Source organism: Cetorhinus maximus, chromosome 31, assembly GCF_964194155.1.
Source record: "Cetorhinus maximus chromosome 31, sCetMax3.hap1.1, whole genome shotgun sequence".
Classification (NCBI taxonomy): domain Eukaryota; kingdom Metazoa; phylum Chordata; class Chondrichthyes; order Lamniformes; family Cetorhinidae; genus Cetorhinus; species Cetorhinus maximus.
The window spans coordinates 20398048-20414007 of record NC_135909.1 but is presented as its reverse complement, the minus strand read 5'-3'; the positions used below and the strand labels follow the sequence as shown (position 1 = coordinate 20414007).

The following is a 15960-nucleotide window of genomic DNA, read 5'->3' as shown; positions in this document are numbered from 1 at the left end:
GACTTTCCAAAATCGTCAATTATAAACCTTCACCTTTGTTCCCGAAAATAAAAGAGATTTTAAAGTGGATTATTTCGATGAACAATAAATTTGTTTGTTTATTATAAGAAAAGGTATTTTCGAATAGAAAAGTAAAGCTTATGAACATAGAGTATGGATCTGAAATTATGCGAATTAATCTTTCGAGATAAAAAGTCACATACATACACACATACACACACACACACACATACACACACACGCTCTCCCTCTCTCACAAACACACGCACACTTACTTACACGCGCTCATAATAGAAAACCATGATATTAAAAAGAGAAATAGGGGAAATTAAAGCAAAATGATGAGGATCTTGAAAATCAAAAACAGAAACAGAAAATGCTGGAAATTATCAGCTGGACTAACAGCATCTGTGGGGAGAAATAAATACAGAGTCAATGTTTCGCGTCCTTATGACCCTTCTTTAGAAAGAGGGGAATTTTGCCAAACGTTAAAATCCAATGGATCAAGGCAAAGGTCAGGGTGTGCAGGCCTTGAGATGGGGTCAGGGTTCCACAGTCGCTCCCCAGCACTGATCCGTGACAACATCAAGCAGTTGGACCTTCTCTTCTCGAAGGAAAAAAAATCCCACTTTTGAAAACACAGTTTTCCAGGTATGTTTTCATTCAGAGCCATGAAAACCAAGTGACCTCCCTTTGTACACAGCCCAATTGGGTCAAAATGTTCACAGCCTGATTTCAACATGGAGTTGAAGTTTTGCCTGAAAGAACATACAGACTAGCAGAGCTGTACGGTGGCTGTACGGCCGGGGAGTGGGGGGACGGGGGTGGGTGGGTGGGAGGGTGACAGCTTTATATTGCTTGACCATATTTTAGCTGTGTTATAGGAGTTGCAGAAAGTCAGCTTTAATTCGACTTACTAAAGAAGCTCAGGGGCAATTAACGGTCAGGGAAGTTAGTCAGCGCTCACTTCAATTGCTGGTCATCACATGTCCAAGTGGCAGTTTCTCAGGGCATTAAGTGTGGGGATGGGGTTACTATTGACAGAAAGTGTTGAAGTGGCATTTTCCTGCATCAGAGCTGATAGCCAAGAATGTGCGGTAAATTAACAGAAAGTCCAACCAACTCATCCACACAGTCAAGCTGGTGAAACGAAATGACTGGCGACCTGGCTCTCACCCTGATCACTCGGTTCTCGGACTCCTGCAATGTTCCAATGAAGCTCAAGGTTCGCTCGAGGAGCAGCGCCTCATCCTTCAATGAGGAACTTTACAGCGTTCCAGTGTGAACATTCAGCTCAACAATATCGCTCTGTAAAAACTGCCAACATTCTGATTCCCTTCTGTTCGCAGATGTGGGTTTGAGCCTCGGTTTCACTGAGATGTTCTGAATTGATCTTTTTCTTGACATCACAAAGCGCTTTATTATTCAACACGTCTGTCCATTACAGGGGCTGATGGAAGATCCAATCAGTGAGGTGCGCATTCACCCTTTTAAAACATTATTTCAGGGGATGTGAGCGTCGCTCTCAAGGCCAGTCTTTGTTACACATCCCAAACTGTCCTTGAACTCAGTGGCTTTTACAGCGAGCAGTTAGGAATCAAACTCATATGTAGACCAGGCCAGGGAAGACATCAATGAACCACCACTGAGATTAACGTTTAATTGCAGGTTTTAATTATTGAGTTTAATTTCCATCAGCAACTATGGTGGGAAATGAACACAAGTCCCTGGAATATTTCCACTGCTCCAATGTTTCTCCCTAGAGAGAGATGGAAATATCATGTCGAATGGACTCTAAGTCGGATCCCCATGTTATTGTGAACAAAAGTATCGAATCCAAGATCTTACAAGAAAAGTCGAAGCAAGCTGGCCTCATAACTTGGGTTGGAGAATCACATCAGTGATTCCAGGCAGAGCTTCTGCAAAATCACCGCAATAAGGCGGAAACAGTTGATAAAGTAACGACGAAGGTGGGATTCGAACCCACGCGTGCAAAGCACAATGGATTAGCAGTCCATCGCCTTAACCACTCGGCCACCTCGTCGCAGAATACCGATTCTTAAACCCCCTTCTATACTTTTTGCATCCATGAACCGTTGAAATAAATGATCCTCTTTGGTACAGGCCCTGAATATTCGGCCAGTTGTGTAAAGATGGAAATGTATTTTATGTCAGTGAAATAAATGCCCATCACATCAGATTCGGGACTGTTGTAAACCGACTGATGTGAATCACTTCAACACTTCACCCTAATATCCAACATGTTTCTACACAGTGTAAAAACCCACCGCGGAAAGACCGGAACATACAAGCATTTAGTAGCAAAAAGAAACCCCTCCCAGCTCACTGCAAGCACCGAAACACAGCTAAAATGTGGTAAATTAAAATGAAACACTGGGGTTCCCAGCTCTGCTTGTCCTTTCAGTCAAGATTGAAACTGAGTGCAATCAGCCTCCCAAAAGTGAATCCACAAATAGACAGTTCACTCATTTGATGCTTTAGAATAAATTCAGAGTCTCATGGCACGGAGAAACGCTCTTTAAACTTGGCATTCATTTATATCACGTGTGTTGAAGTGATGCATTCCCTGCAATGACTTCCCGGGTGTTCAAACCTTGTCCTTATTTCCGGAACTGCCACCACCTCGAGCGCGAAAGAAAATGCTGCATTAAGATGGGCTCGTCCGGGAATTGAACCCGGGACCTGTCGCATAATAAATCAATTGAACACCCAAAGCGACCAACAAGCCACCGGCATAACAAAATGCAGTCAAAGAATCCTTTCATTTTCACACAAAGTGCATCAAACAAAAGCGAATTACAGTTCATGCTGGAAATATTTTCCAATGTTTTAGAAACCCCGGGGACGACTCCAACCAGTGGAGAGTTTCCCGCCTTATTTCCTTTGACTTCAGTTTTGCTGGGATTCCTTGATGCCACATTAAGTCAAATGCTTCTTTGAACTCAAGTGCAGTCACTTGCACCTCGCGTCTTGAGTTCAGCTGCTTTCTCCATGTTTGGACCAAGGCTGCAATGAGGTCAGGAGCTGAGTGACCCTGGCAGAAAACAAACTGAGCTTCAGTGAGAGGGTTATTGCTGAATAAGGGTCACTTGATCGCAATCTCGAAGACATTTTTCCTCACCTTAATAAACGAGAGTAGACGGATGGGGCGGTTTTTCCCGGTTGGATCTTCCTTTTTTTTTGTGCACAAGACAGCCCTGAGTAATTTCCCACGTTGCCGGGAAGATGCCAGTCTTGTAGCTGCACTGGAACAACTTGGCGAGGGGCGAGGCTATTTCTGGAGCACAGGTTTTCAGTACTGCTGCAGGAATGGTGTCAGGGCCCAAAGCCTTTGCAGTTACCCGTGCCTTCAGCCATTTCTGGATTTCACTTGGAGTGAGTGGAGCTGGCTGAAGACTGACATCTGTGTTGCATTTCCCCAGCTTTTTGTCGAAAAGCAGAACTGAGGGAATCACATACGTGGCTCTATGAAACTCATCAGCTGAACAGTGAAAGGCGACAGTGTTTATCACAAGCGGGTTCCATTCATTCAGATACAGATTTGGGGCAAAAGTAGCCATAACCATGTGCGATACACAGTTTTCTGATCTGCAGTTAGATGTGCTCCCGCTGTGACGCTTACATACCCGTGAGTTGAGAAGGTGTAGGCGCTATCTGGTTGAGGTAATTGAGATGATTAATAGGTTTTAATGCGGAGAAACCATTTCCTCTGGTGGGGGAATACAGAACAAAGGATAGAACCTTAAAATTAGGTTTAAGCCATTTAACAGTGACGTCAGGAAACTATTCATTCAAAGGATGAAGAAGGCTGTTTGTCAGACATCCCTGTGTAGCGATTGGCCGAAGATTGGCAATGAACTGATGTTTCGTTCGGCTTTGCAAAGTAATAATCGAAATTTGGAGGGAGCTTAAAAGAGGTGATGGCTGTCCTTTGTCATTATGCGATCATGTTCTCTAATATAAGCGAATGGCTGTCGGTGACTGTAAAACTCGTATCCTTACGTCCCTGCATCAATTCTGGCTCGAAAAACGGAACTTTCGTCAGCCGAAATAGCTCAGTTGGGAGAGCGTTAGACTGAAGATCTAAAGGTCCCTGGTTCAATCCCGGGTTTCGGCAACGAGCGGCTAGTATACTCGCCTGAGCGTCTCCTGCGGGTGAAGGTGCCAATTGTTTTTGGGAGACCCATTTCTGAGGGGAGGGGACACTTGCCCTCCTCCCTTGCACCTGTGCAGCTCTATGCTCGCGGGTCCATGTTATTGGAATAAAGATCTGTTTAACTTTTCTTTAAAAACATGTGAACAAGCGCTGGTCAACTCAGCTCCCATTAAACTATGCTAACAACTATGCAACTCTCATCTGTTTCGAGCTTCTGATTCCTCGATCAGTCATTGGGAATGCAAATCCTGAAAAATCCATCTGTTGATCAATTTCAATGGTGCTTTTGTCAACATTAACCAGAGGAGAGTAATTGGAATCCAATTCATCCATTGTTTCCATCCCGTTTATTATTCTTTCTTCCTGTCTGTATCTCTCAGTGATGAAATTGGGAAGTGAGCTCGCCTCAGTCAGGTGGCGGACGGGCCCAGTGAGTATTACAAATATTTACCCTTTCCTTTTAAATTCATATCAGAATTTCTCATTGAAACACAGGAAATGCTACTTAACCTGCTCCAAAGATACTTTCATGACTCACTGAAACAAAATAATTTGACCCTTCAGTAAGCACTTTGTGTGCAGCAGTTTCTGGTGGTGTTCCTCAATCAGGAATATTGGAACCGGATCTCAGTTTTCTGCATGTTTAGTGGGAAGCCCACTATGTCATCTGCTTTGCAGAAGGAATCGACAGTTACCTGGAGCTAAGTTTCTGAGTTCCGAGCGGGATGGGAGGAGTGCGCCGTTGGTCTAGTCCCACTACTCCACAGATCGCAACATTAGTTTAAATGTTCAATTCACTTAGTAAAATGGCCAATTATTTACCTTCACCACTGTTACCTGCATTAAAACAGACTTTATCGTGGATTCTTTAGAAAAGCAACAAATTGATCAGTTTATTGTTAAAAAAAAAGCTCTTCCCGAATAGAAAAGTAAAGCAGTATGGAATATGAAATTATACGAATTAATCTTTCGAGATACCTTAAATCACACACGCAAACACACACGCACGCTCTCTCTCACAAACACACACACACGCTCTGTCTCACAAACACACACACACACACACACGCTCTCTTTCACAAACACACACACACACACGCTCTCTCTCCCAAACACACACACACACACACCCGCTCTCTCTCACAAACACACACACACACACACACACACACACGCTCTCTCTCACAAACACACACACGCTCTCTCTCACAAACACACACACACGCTCTCTCTCACAAACACACACACACACACGCTCTCTCTCACAAACACACACACACACACGCTCTCTCTCACAAACACACACACACACACACGCTCTCTCTCACAAACACACACACACACACACACACACGCTCTCTCTCACAAACACACACACACGCTCTCTCTCACAAACACACAGACACACACGCTCTCTCTCACAAACACACACACACACACACACACACGCTCTCTCTCACAAACACACACACACGCTCTCTCTCACAAACACACACACACACACACACACGCTCTCTCTCACAAACACACACACACGCTCTCTCTCACAAACACACACACACACGCTCTCTCTCACAAACACACACACATAGACATAATGGAAAACCATGACATAAAAAATAGAAAAAGGGGAAATTAAAGCAAAATACTGCTGATGCTGGAAATCTGAAACAAAAACAGAAAATGCTGGAATGATTCAGCAGGTCTAACAGCATCTGTGGGGTGAAAAAAAACAGAGTCAACGTTTCGAGTCCTTATGATTCTTTTTCAGAAAAGGGGGAATTTTGCCAAACGTTAAGTGTCAATAGATCAAGGCAAAGGGCAGAGTGTGCAGTCCCTGAGATGGGGTCAGTGTTCTCCAGTCGCTTCCCCAGCACTGATCGATGACAACATCAATGATTCTGGCACTGCTTTTCGGGCGGTATCATGGAATAATCGAGCGTACTGTATCCCAGTGTGTCGAGCATCTCAGGAGCAGTTAATATTAACTTCCGGCTGTGGACTGGCTCTGGAGTGCAAAAGGCCCAAAAGGTCTTCCTGCCCAAGCAGTTGGCCCTTCTCTTCTCAAAGTCAAATCAAGCCCACTTTTTAAAACTTAGTCATCCAGGCATGTTTTTTGTCAGAGCCATAAAAACCATGTGACCCACTTTGTACAGAGCCCACTCGGGTCAAAATGCTCACAGCCTGATTTCCACATGGAGTTGCAATCTTGTTTGAAAACATATTCAGTCTGAAAGAACTGGGTGTGGCGTTGGGGCGGGATGGGGAGGGGGTTGCGGGGGGTGTTGGGGGGCGGGGCTGGTGGTTGGGGGGCTGTTGTGAGGGGAGAGGCGTGTTGTGGGGGCGGATGTTGGTGGGTGCGGCGGGAGGGTTACATCTTGATATTACTGACCATATTTTTGCTGTATTATAGGAGTTGCAGAAAGTCACTTTAAATTCGTAATTTTAGTATATTTAGTAAAGCAGCTCAGGGGGAATTAACGGTCAGGGATGTTAGGCAGCGCTCGCTTCAATAGCTGGTCATCACATGTCTAAGTGACAGTTTCTCAGGGCAGTCAGGGTTGGGATGGGGTTACTTTTGACAGAAAGTGTTGATGTGGCTTTTTCCGGCGACAGAACTGATAGCCAAGAATGTGCGGTAAATTAACAGAAAGTCCAACCAACTCATCCACACAGTCAAGCTGGTGAAACGAAATGACTGGCGACCTGGCTCTCACCCTGATCACTCGGTTCTCGGACTCCTGCAATGTTCCGATGAAGCTCAAGGTTCTCTCGACGAACAGCGGCTCATTCTTCAATGAGGAACTTTACAGCGTTCCAGTGTGAACATTCAGCTCAACAATATCGCTCTGTAAAAACTGCCAACATTCTGATTCCCTTCTGTTCGCAGATGTGGGTTTGAGCTTCGGCAGTTGTTCATCAATCCGCGATTTAAAACGTCCACCAGTTACATATTTTTTTCTCTTTATTGTTCCGCATACGGAGCCGAGTGCCCTCATTCTGTGCTGTTTAACTCTCGGAGCTGATGTTTCCCTCTCTCTGGCGATGCAGCACAAACTCTGTTGTGATTTTATCTCTCCCGATTTCCAAGATTTTCCAGGGCGTCGTTTTTGCTTTTTTCCCGCTTCCCTTTCACTGGCTTAACCCCTATCACAAAATATTTACCTCTCCAGTTCAGGTGAAAAGTCACTTACCTACAACACGAACTCTGTTTCACCGCCCACGTGTAATTCTTACATTTGCTCTGTTACTCTCGCGGTGTGAAAGGATAGTTGACTGGCTTTGGATGTGAATGGAACTAGATGCCCGCTTCGTCACGGCAAGCGGCTACCAGGAGGGCAGAGGAAACGTTTCAGGGGCGTCCTCAAAGCCTCCCTGATAAAATGCAACATTCCCACCGATTTGTGGGAATCTCTTGCTCGAAACGCCCAAACTGGAGAAGAAACATCCGCGAAGGTGCCAACCATTTGGAACGTCTCCGACAGGCCCAGGTGGAGGCCAAGCGCAAACAGCGGAAGGAGCGGAGCAAAATCCGAGCATCCCACCCACCCGCCTCCTCAAACACTACCTGCCCCAACCTGTGGCAGAGTGTGCGGAGCCAGCATTGGACTTTTTAGGCTCCTCAGAAACCGCAACGTCGGCGTGGAAAAAAAGCCATTTTCAATGACGAGTTATTGCCTAAGAAGAAGAAGATGAAGAGGCTGTGGGATGGGTATGATTCTCGCTTAGTCATTCTTATTGAGATATTCTGCGAGAGGTGCCGTATTCAAATCTTGGACGAGACCCCAAGTGTTATCAACTATCGCCGTAAGTCACTGATGGGACTTATTTAGGAGAATGAATATGTTTTTGTTCTGGAGAAGGTGGGATTTTTTTTTTCCAGGAATTTAGCAGCGATTGAGTGAAGGTCAACGGGCCAAGATTTAGAGAGGACAAAAAAATTGCAGGGACATTTTGAGGAGAGGTGCGGACAATAGGAACTGACTTCATGACCCAAAATCAATCTGAGATCCCTAGGCCAAGGGTATGGGAATCAGTGGAACATTCAAAAATCCAAGAGACATAAATGCAGCACAGTTTTTATGGACAAGGCATTATCTGGCTGGAAGGACTGGTAGCCTGGTCCTAAAGGATCGGGCGTCTAACTTCAATGCACATTATGATGTAATCAGAAGATAGCAGTTTCGTGTCCTGTCCCGTTGCTTCATACAGAAATCTGGTGGAACGTCCAATAAACCAGGTTCCCACTCGTCAGCTGCAAGTTCTGCTCTTTCTTCCAAACAATGCGGAGCACTTTCTCAGAATGTATTTCCTTGTTACTTTGTGCATTCATTCCTCACTCATCTTTGGATTTTGTTCCGTTACTAAGAAATCCACAATATCTGACTAATGTCGAGAAAATATTGATATTTCCAATGGAACAAAAGGCTTTGAATCAATCAGTTTAATAAAATGCTGCGGAGGGAATTCCAATTTCCTCATCAAGCGGCTGAATGATTCGCTGAATGTTCAGTTGTTGTTTCCAGGGATGAAAGATGATGTCACTGGTCTCGGAATCCAGAGGCCCAGGCTCATCTCTAGGGGCAAGTGTTCAAATCCCACCGTGGCAGCTCGGGGAATTTAAATTCAATTATTTCATGATTCTTGAATTGAAAGCTGGTCTCTGTAATGACGGCCATGAAACAATCGTCGATTGTACTAAATAAAAACCCATCTGGTTCATCAATGCACTTAAGAGGAAACATTCTGCCGTCCTGACCTGGTCTGGTTTACATGTGACTCCATGCACATGGGAATATGGTTGACTCTTATCTGCCCTCGGAAATTACTGAGCAAGCCATCCAGTTCGAGGGAGATTAGGGAAGGGCAGGAAGTTCTGGCCGTGCAATTGACGCCCACAGCCCACAGAAGAAGAATAAATAACAAAAAAATGCAATGCGTGGTATACAAGGACGAAAGGATTGACAGTTTGGATCTTTATTCTCTTGTAATAACAAGGCTGAGGGGTGGCCTAACGCTTGTATTTCAAATAGTGAAAACAATATTTCATGGGATGTGAGCGTCGCTCGCAAGGCCAGTCTTTGTTACACATCCCAAATTGTACTTGATCTCCGTGGATTTCTCAGCGGGCAGTTAGGAATCAAACTCATATGTAGGTCCGGCCAGGGAAGACATCAGTGAACCATCACTGGGATTAGCGTTTAATTGCAGGTTTTAATTATTGAGTTTAATTTCCACCAGGAGCCATGGTGGGAAATGAAGCCAAATCCCCGGAATATTTCCACTGCTCCACTTACTCCCCTTAGAGAGAGATCGAAATATTAAGTCGAATGGACTCTAAATCGGATCCCCAATTTATTGTTAACAATAAAATCGCAATCAAGATCTTAGAAGAAAACTCTATGCAATCTGGCCTCAGAACTTGGGTTGGAGGATCACATCAGTGATTCCAGGCAGACCTTCTGCAAAATCCCCGCACCAAGGAAGAAACAGTTGATGAAACAACGACCAAGGTGGGATTCGAACCTTAACGTGCAAAAAACAATGGATTTATATTCCATCACCTTAACCTCTCGGCCAGCTCGGCACAAATTAAACCCCCTTCAATACTTTTTGCATTCATGAACTGTTGAAATAAATGATCCTCTTTGGTACAGGCCCTGAATATTCGGCCAGATGTGTAAAGGTGGAAATGTAGTTTCTTCCATTAACATAAATGCCCATCACATCAGATCAGGGGCTGTTGTAAACCGACTGATGTGAATCACTTCAACACTTCAACCTGATATCAAACATGTTTCTACACAGTGTGAAAATCCAGCGCTGAAAGACCGGAACTTACAAGCATTTGGTTGCAAAAGGAAACCCCTCCCAGCTCATTGCAAGCACCGGAACACATTAAAATGTGCTAAATTGTAATGAAACACTGGGGTTCCCAGCTCCGCTTGTCCTTTCAGTCAAGATTGTAGCCGAGTGCAATCAGCCTCCTACCTGAATCCACACGGAGGGAGTTGCCTTATTTGACGCATAGAGATAAATTCAGAGTCTCATGGCACGGAGAAACGTTCTTTAATCTTGACATTCATTTTCATCACGCGTGTTTTTAGTGATGCATTTTCTGCAATGAATTCCCGGGTGTTCAAACCTGGTCCTAATTTCCGGAACTGCCACCACCTCGAGCGCGAAAAAAATTACTGCATTAAGATGTCCGATGGGCTCGTCCGGAAATTGAACCCGGGACCTCTCGCACATTAATAGAATGAAATTCGCAAGGCGAGAATCATGCCCCTAGACCAACGAGCCACCTGTACTACAAAGTGCAGTCAAAGGATCTTTTCATTGTCACCCATAGTGTATCAAACAAAAGCGAATTACTGTTCCTGCTGGTTTTCTTTTGGAATGTTTTTGAAACCCCGGGGACGACTCCAACCAGTGGAAAGTTTCCCACCTCATTTCCATGAACTTTCAGTTTTGCTGGGGTTCCTTGATGCCCGCACTAGGTCAAATGTTTCCCTGAACTTAAGTGAACACTTGAACCTCACGGCTTGAGTTCAGCTGTTTCTCCATGTTTGGACCAAGGCTGCAAAGAGGTCAGAATGTGATTTAAAAGATGCCATGCTTGGTTTGGTTGAGTGGTCAGAAAATTGGCAAATGGAATTCAATCCCAGAAAGTTTGGGGTAATGCATTTGGGGAGGGCAGACAAAGAAAGGGAACACTCAATAAACGGGAGGATATTGAGACAGGTTGCGGAAGTGAGACACGTTGGAGTGCATGTTCACATTTCCCTGAAGGTGGCAAGACAGGGGGACAAGGTGGTAACGGAATGTTTTCCTTTATTGAACGAAGTATTGAATACAAAAACAGGGATATAATGCTGGAAATCTATAAAACGCTGGTTAGGCCACGGTTGGAATTTTGTGCACAGTTCTGGTCATCACATTACAGGAAGGACACAAATGCTCTGGAGGGTGTGCAGAGAATATTTAAAAGAATGCTACAAGGGCTTGAAAATTGCAGCTGTGAGGAAGGTTGGATATTCTAGGGTTGTTTTCCTTAGGATAGAGGAGGTTGAGGGGTGACCTAATTGAGGTGCAAAAAGATTATGAGCGACCTAGGGCTGGGGATCAGGAGCAGTTGGGTTTCTCTGGCAGAGAAACACCAGAGACACAAAGGGCCGAATGGGCTTTCTCTGTGGTGTAACTATTCTAAGATTCCATGTGTATAAGTGCCGTATTCATTCTGTATCGCTCTGTCTCTGGTAAAGGATTTGAGTGTCTGATTCCTAATGTATTTGTCAGCCTCTGGGGATGTGTCATTCATTCTGCATTGCTCTCTCTGGAAAACTATGTGAGTGCGGGATTCATTATGTATTGGTCAGTCTCTGGGGATGTGTGTGAGTGTAGGATTCAAACTGCATTGCTCTGCCTCTGGTACACTATGTGAGTGTGGGATTCATTATGTATTGGTCAGTCTCTGGGGATGTGTGTGAGTGTAGGATTCACTCTGCACTGCTCTGTCTCCGGTACACTATGTGAGTGTGGGATTCATTATGTATTGGTCAGTCTCTGGGGATGTGTGTGAGTGTAGGATTCACTCTGCATTGCTCTGTCTCTGGTGCACTATGTGAGTGTGGGATTCATTATGTATCTGTGAGTCTCTGAGGTACTTTGAAAATCAGTATTCATTCTACCAAGAATATACTTCATTGGGCCATTTGGACACATTGGTACATTATTGCTAACGATCTTCAATCCAGTTTACTTTATGTAATATTACCTGTTTATCCATGAAATCTATTCCCTCTCCTATGCTTATCTTGCTTTCCCTGAAATACAGCTGTGCTAATCGTCTTGACTGCTCAATATGACAACCAGTTCCAAATTCTACCGACTCAGTGGGAAAACAAGGTAATATCGAATTCTCTTTGAATTGATTGTTGACACCTCTATGTCCACCCTATCACATCCCATCACTAATTCCTCATATTGAGCTGTTTCTGCAACACACACAGTTAATGTCATTGTATCAAAATCCTGGAACTCCCTCCCTCACAGCACTGTGGGTCTACCTACACCACAGGGACTGCAGCGGTCCAAGAAGGCAGCTCACCACCACCTTCTCAAGGTCACTTTGGAATGGACAATAAATGCTGGCCGAGCCAGCGAATCTCATATCCATTGAATTAATAAAAAAAAGTTCCGCTCTGTTGCATTTCTCCGCTCTGGCCAGTAGATGTCAGCACACTCAGAGAGCGACAGAACAGACAAGAAGCGTTCACATTTTATTGGACGGCGAAGGGAGGTATTTGGTTCAATGCAGATCTGTCAATGGCACTCTGTACCTGTGATATTGTAAAGTAAGTGTGGGAATCATATGTTTCTTTCATCACTTGGTTCTGTTTGTGTGCATGAGATTCATTCTGTATCTGTCAGTGGGATTAATTTTACATCTGTCAATCTTTGGTATTATAAAACATTGTGAGATTCAATTGCAGTTTTCCCAATCATCGGTATTGTATGTGAAAGTAGAATTTACAGTGTGTGTGTTAGTGTGTGGTCTTCCATTTGTATCCATCAGCATCTGTTACTCTATGTGATGCTTGGACTCTTTCTAAATCTCTCAGTGGTACAATTGGTGTATCATATTTCTTTAGTATCACTCAGATTCATCTATTGTGAGTGAGTGCAGTGACCAGCCTGTATCTTTCAGCATCTGGCACTGAAAATGTGCTTGAGAATTATTCTCTGCTTCTGTGTGAGTGTGGGATTCACTATATAACCTTCAGTCTCTGGGACTAATTATAAATTTGCATTCATTCCACATACATTTCCAGCAGAACAAGCCACTGATATTGTAGGTTTAAAGCAAACAATGTGTGTAAGCTTTGGCTGAGTATTAAATCTCTGGAGGAAACAACACGTTTATTCTGGTTTCGTCAATTATTTGCCTGTTGGAAAGAAGTATATTTTTGGACTCAAGTACAGGTGGAGTGGAAGATACAGATTCCATCAATTTAACCTCTATAAATAATCATTGTGAATGGTTTGAGAGACTTTAGACAGGCTCTAGCTCTGATTGGTCAGTCCATTCTCAATCCTAATCTTCAACCAATCGGAGAGCCGGGTAACAGGAACTGGAAGTGCCGATTGGCTTATATTTTCAAATTCGAAAAGCCCGCCAGTTTGAGGGGGGAAAAAAGATAATAGCCGAACGGCTTAATTTCAAGGCAACAATTTTAATCTCACGCTTTAGGAGCTGTAATATTGCATTCTGCGTCACAGAGTCCTGGCGCTATTTTAGGAACAGATTAAATGTGTCAAACTCTTATTTGTAACCGGCGGTAACAAAGCAGCGATTTAAAACAGAGCCAATCTCAGCTCACTGGAAACGCAATAACTGAGGTTACCAACCGACTCCTTCATACAGGTTTCATCGGGACAGAGAGAAACGGCTGATTTCTGATCCTGTCCCCTGAAAGCGGCCGGGAATGATACAATCGGAAGAGCGCAGCGCTCCAGCAGCCACACGCTCAGCATAGCTGCTCTTTCTCAGGAGCCTGTGAACACGGCCCGCGGGGAGCTGCAGTCCAGCCCGGGAGGAGCGAGACTTGACTTTGGCTTTGTCCTGGGCTCCACCGCCGATCTTTCTACAATCTTACACACACTTCCACCACGAATGAATAATTCCTCTCGCACTCACCCTTTCCCGATCTTCTGGGGAATGTAGTCGGCCACTTCTGAAAGCCCGGTCATGAGCTTGTGTGATACACAGCGCGAAATGATCTGATCAGGGTAACCATTACCCTGCAGGATGCCTTTGATGAGCCCGGTTTCCGCATCAAGCTTGCACGGTGAGCAAATGGCTCGGGCCCGATTCACAAAGTTGCTAATAAGACCAATCTTACAGAGCGTGGAACTGTAAGAATCCCAACGCGTATTTTAACTAATGGAGAGAATTTTGGTCTGATCACGGATAAGGCTGAAAATAAATCACTACTGCGATGGCCGGGAATCGACCCGGGTCAACTGCTTGGAAGGCAGCTATGCTCACCACTATAACACCATCGCACACTTCTCCAAATTACAGTCAGCATTTATAGTACCGCGAAACACACTATATCTTTGGCATCTTGTGTCTGATTGATAAACTGTTTTGCAATAATTCTCACCATGTTTATGTTGTTTCACACATTTAAAATGTCCCCAAAGAAGTTACCTCTTTGCATGTCTCACGTGCAGCCAGCAGAGGGCACCGGTCCACAATAAATTCTCTCCTGCTGTTTCTTTGGACACATCGAGACAGGAAAAGGTCTGTTGCTGCCCGGGTAACGGGCCGTGAAACAGACAAAGATAGTGACCAACTACAACGGCTCCATGTAGATATCCACAAAGTACCGAACAATAAAAAAATGCAACTTATCCTGGAAGGGATGATGAAGTTCTCTCTGAAATAACTACACCAACACTTCCCTTAAAATAATTGATTTGCTGTCACTAATTCAATAGCAACCGTTTAAATTTCAGCCGGTATTCATTTCCAGTTCTAGACAGACACTTTCACTGACCGGTTCAATCTTTGAAAAACTTTTCGAATTCCCTCTCAATAAACTAAATTACAGGCCCGTGATCCGATTTTATCTTGTTCTTAGTCCCATTCATTTGTGATACCTGCAGACTAACTGGTTTAGAGGCTGGTGTGTTTGTGACCTTCGATCTCCTTCTCTGCCTGATCCTCACACCTCTTGACTGCCTTGTAGATAACAAATCACTCCAACTCAAACTTGGCCAAACCCCGCGTCACAACTCAAACCCAAACACATTATATTCTCCAATTCAGCTGGAAGAGGGGTTAGTAAAAGTCTCAATGCTTCTGGGAGGGGAGTTGTGTGTTAATGGAATAGAAGATGTCCTAGAAATGGAAGCAGACTGTTTGTCTGTTTGTAGAAGTGACTGGAATGAGGCGGGGATATTGCTGACAGGTCTGGATTTAAAAGATCCCGGTTTCTAACTATAGATAAACAAGATGTTCCATTGAGTAAGATTTGTTTCGAGCGCCCTGTTCACTAATGGTGCCCAGAATTCGAAAACAAATCAGTTCGAACAGGCAGGAGGCGGAGTTAGATGATCATAGACTCTGTTCTGTCTGTCACTTAGTCTCCTCCCCGCCCCGCCTCTCACTCTCTGTCCCGTTCTCAGTCAGGTCGGGGCGGGCTATTTAAAAGAGGAACTTGAAGCAGCTCGTCTCTCATATTCTGCAGCGATCTGAGTGAAGGTTCATCATGTCTGGCAGAGGGAAAGGAGGCAAAGGACTGGGTAAAGGCGGAGCAAAGCGGCACCGCAAAGTGCTTCGTGATAATATCCAGGGCATCACCAAACCAGCAATCAGCTGCCTGGCTCGCCGTGGCGGTGTCGAGCGGCTCTCGGGTTTGATCTATGAGGAGACTCGCGGGGCGCTGAAGGTTTTCCTGGAGAATGTGATCAGGGATGCGGTCACCTACACTGAACACGCCAAGCGCAAGACGGTCACTACCATGGATGTGGTGTACGCTCTGAAACGCCAGGGCCGCACTCTCTATGGTTTCGGCGGCTGAACAACTCGACCCTTTCTACCAAACACACAGCAAAGGCTCTTTTCAGAGCCACCCAAAACGTCATTAAGAGCACTGACCTGGGAACGGGAGCGAGAAATCTCAAACTGTAAATGAATGAAAAGCAGCTTTAGCATCATTTCGTTCTCTTTCTGTCACTAGTTCATTTATTAAGGATGTTGATGTTTTAAGTGG

The 15960-nt window shown here is 44.6% G+C and overlaps 1 protein-coding gene and 2 non-coding genes across 3 annotated transcripts in view; 2 read left to right on the top strand and 1 right to left on the bottom strand.

Moving 5' to 3' along the window:
* Window positions 1-15960, top strand: part of LOC144670314 (histone H2B-like) — a 1149071-nt gene that overhangs the window by 421243 nt on the left and 711868 nt on the right. The gene's annotated exons all lie outside the window — the stretch shown is intronic.
* trnas-gcu (transfer RNA serine (anticodon GCU)) lies at window positions 1963-2044 on the bottom strand. Its single transcript has one exon. It is a non-coding gene; the product is annotated as a tRNA-Ser (tRNA).
* trnaf-gaa (transfer RNA phenylalanine (anticodon GAA)) lies at window positions 4066-4138 on the top strand. The gene has a single exon. It is a non-coding gene; the product is annotated as a tRNA-Phe (tRNA).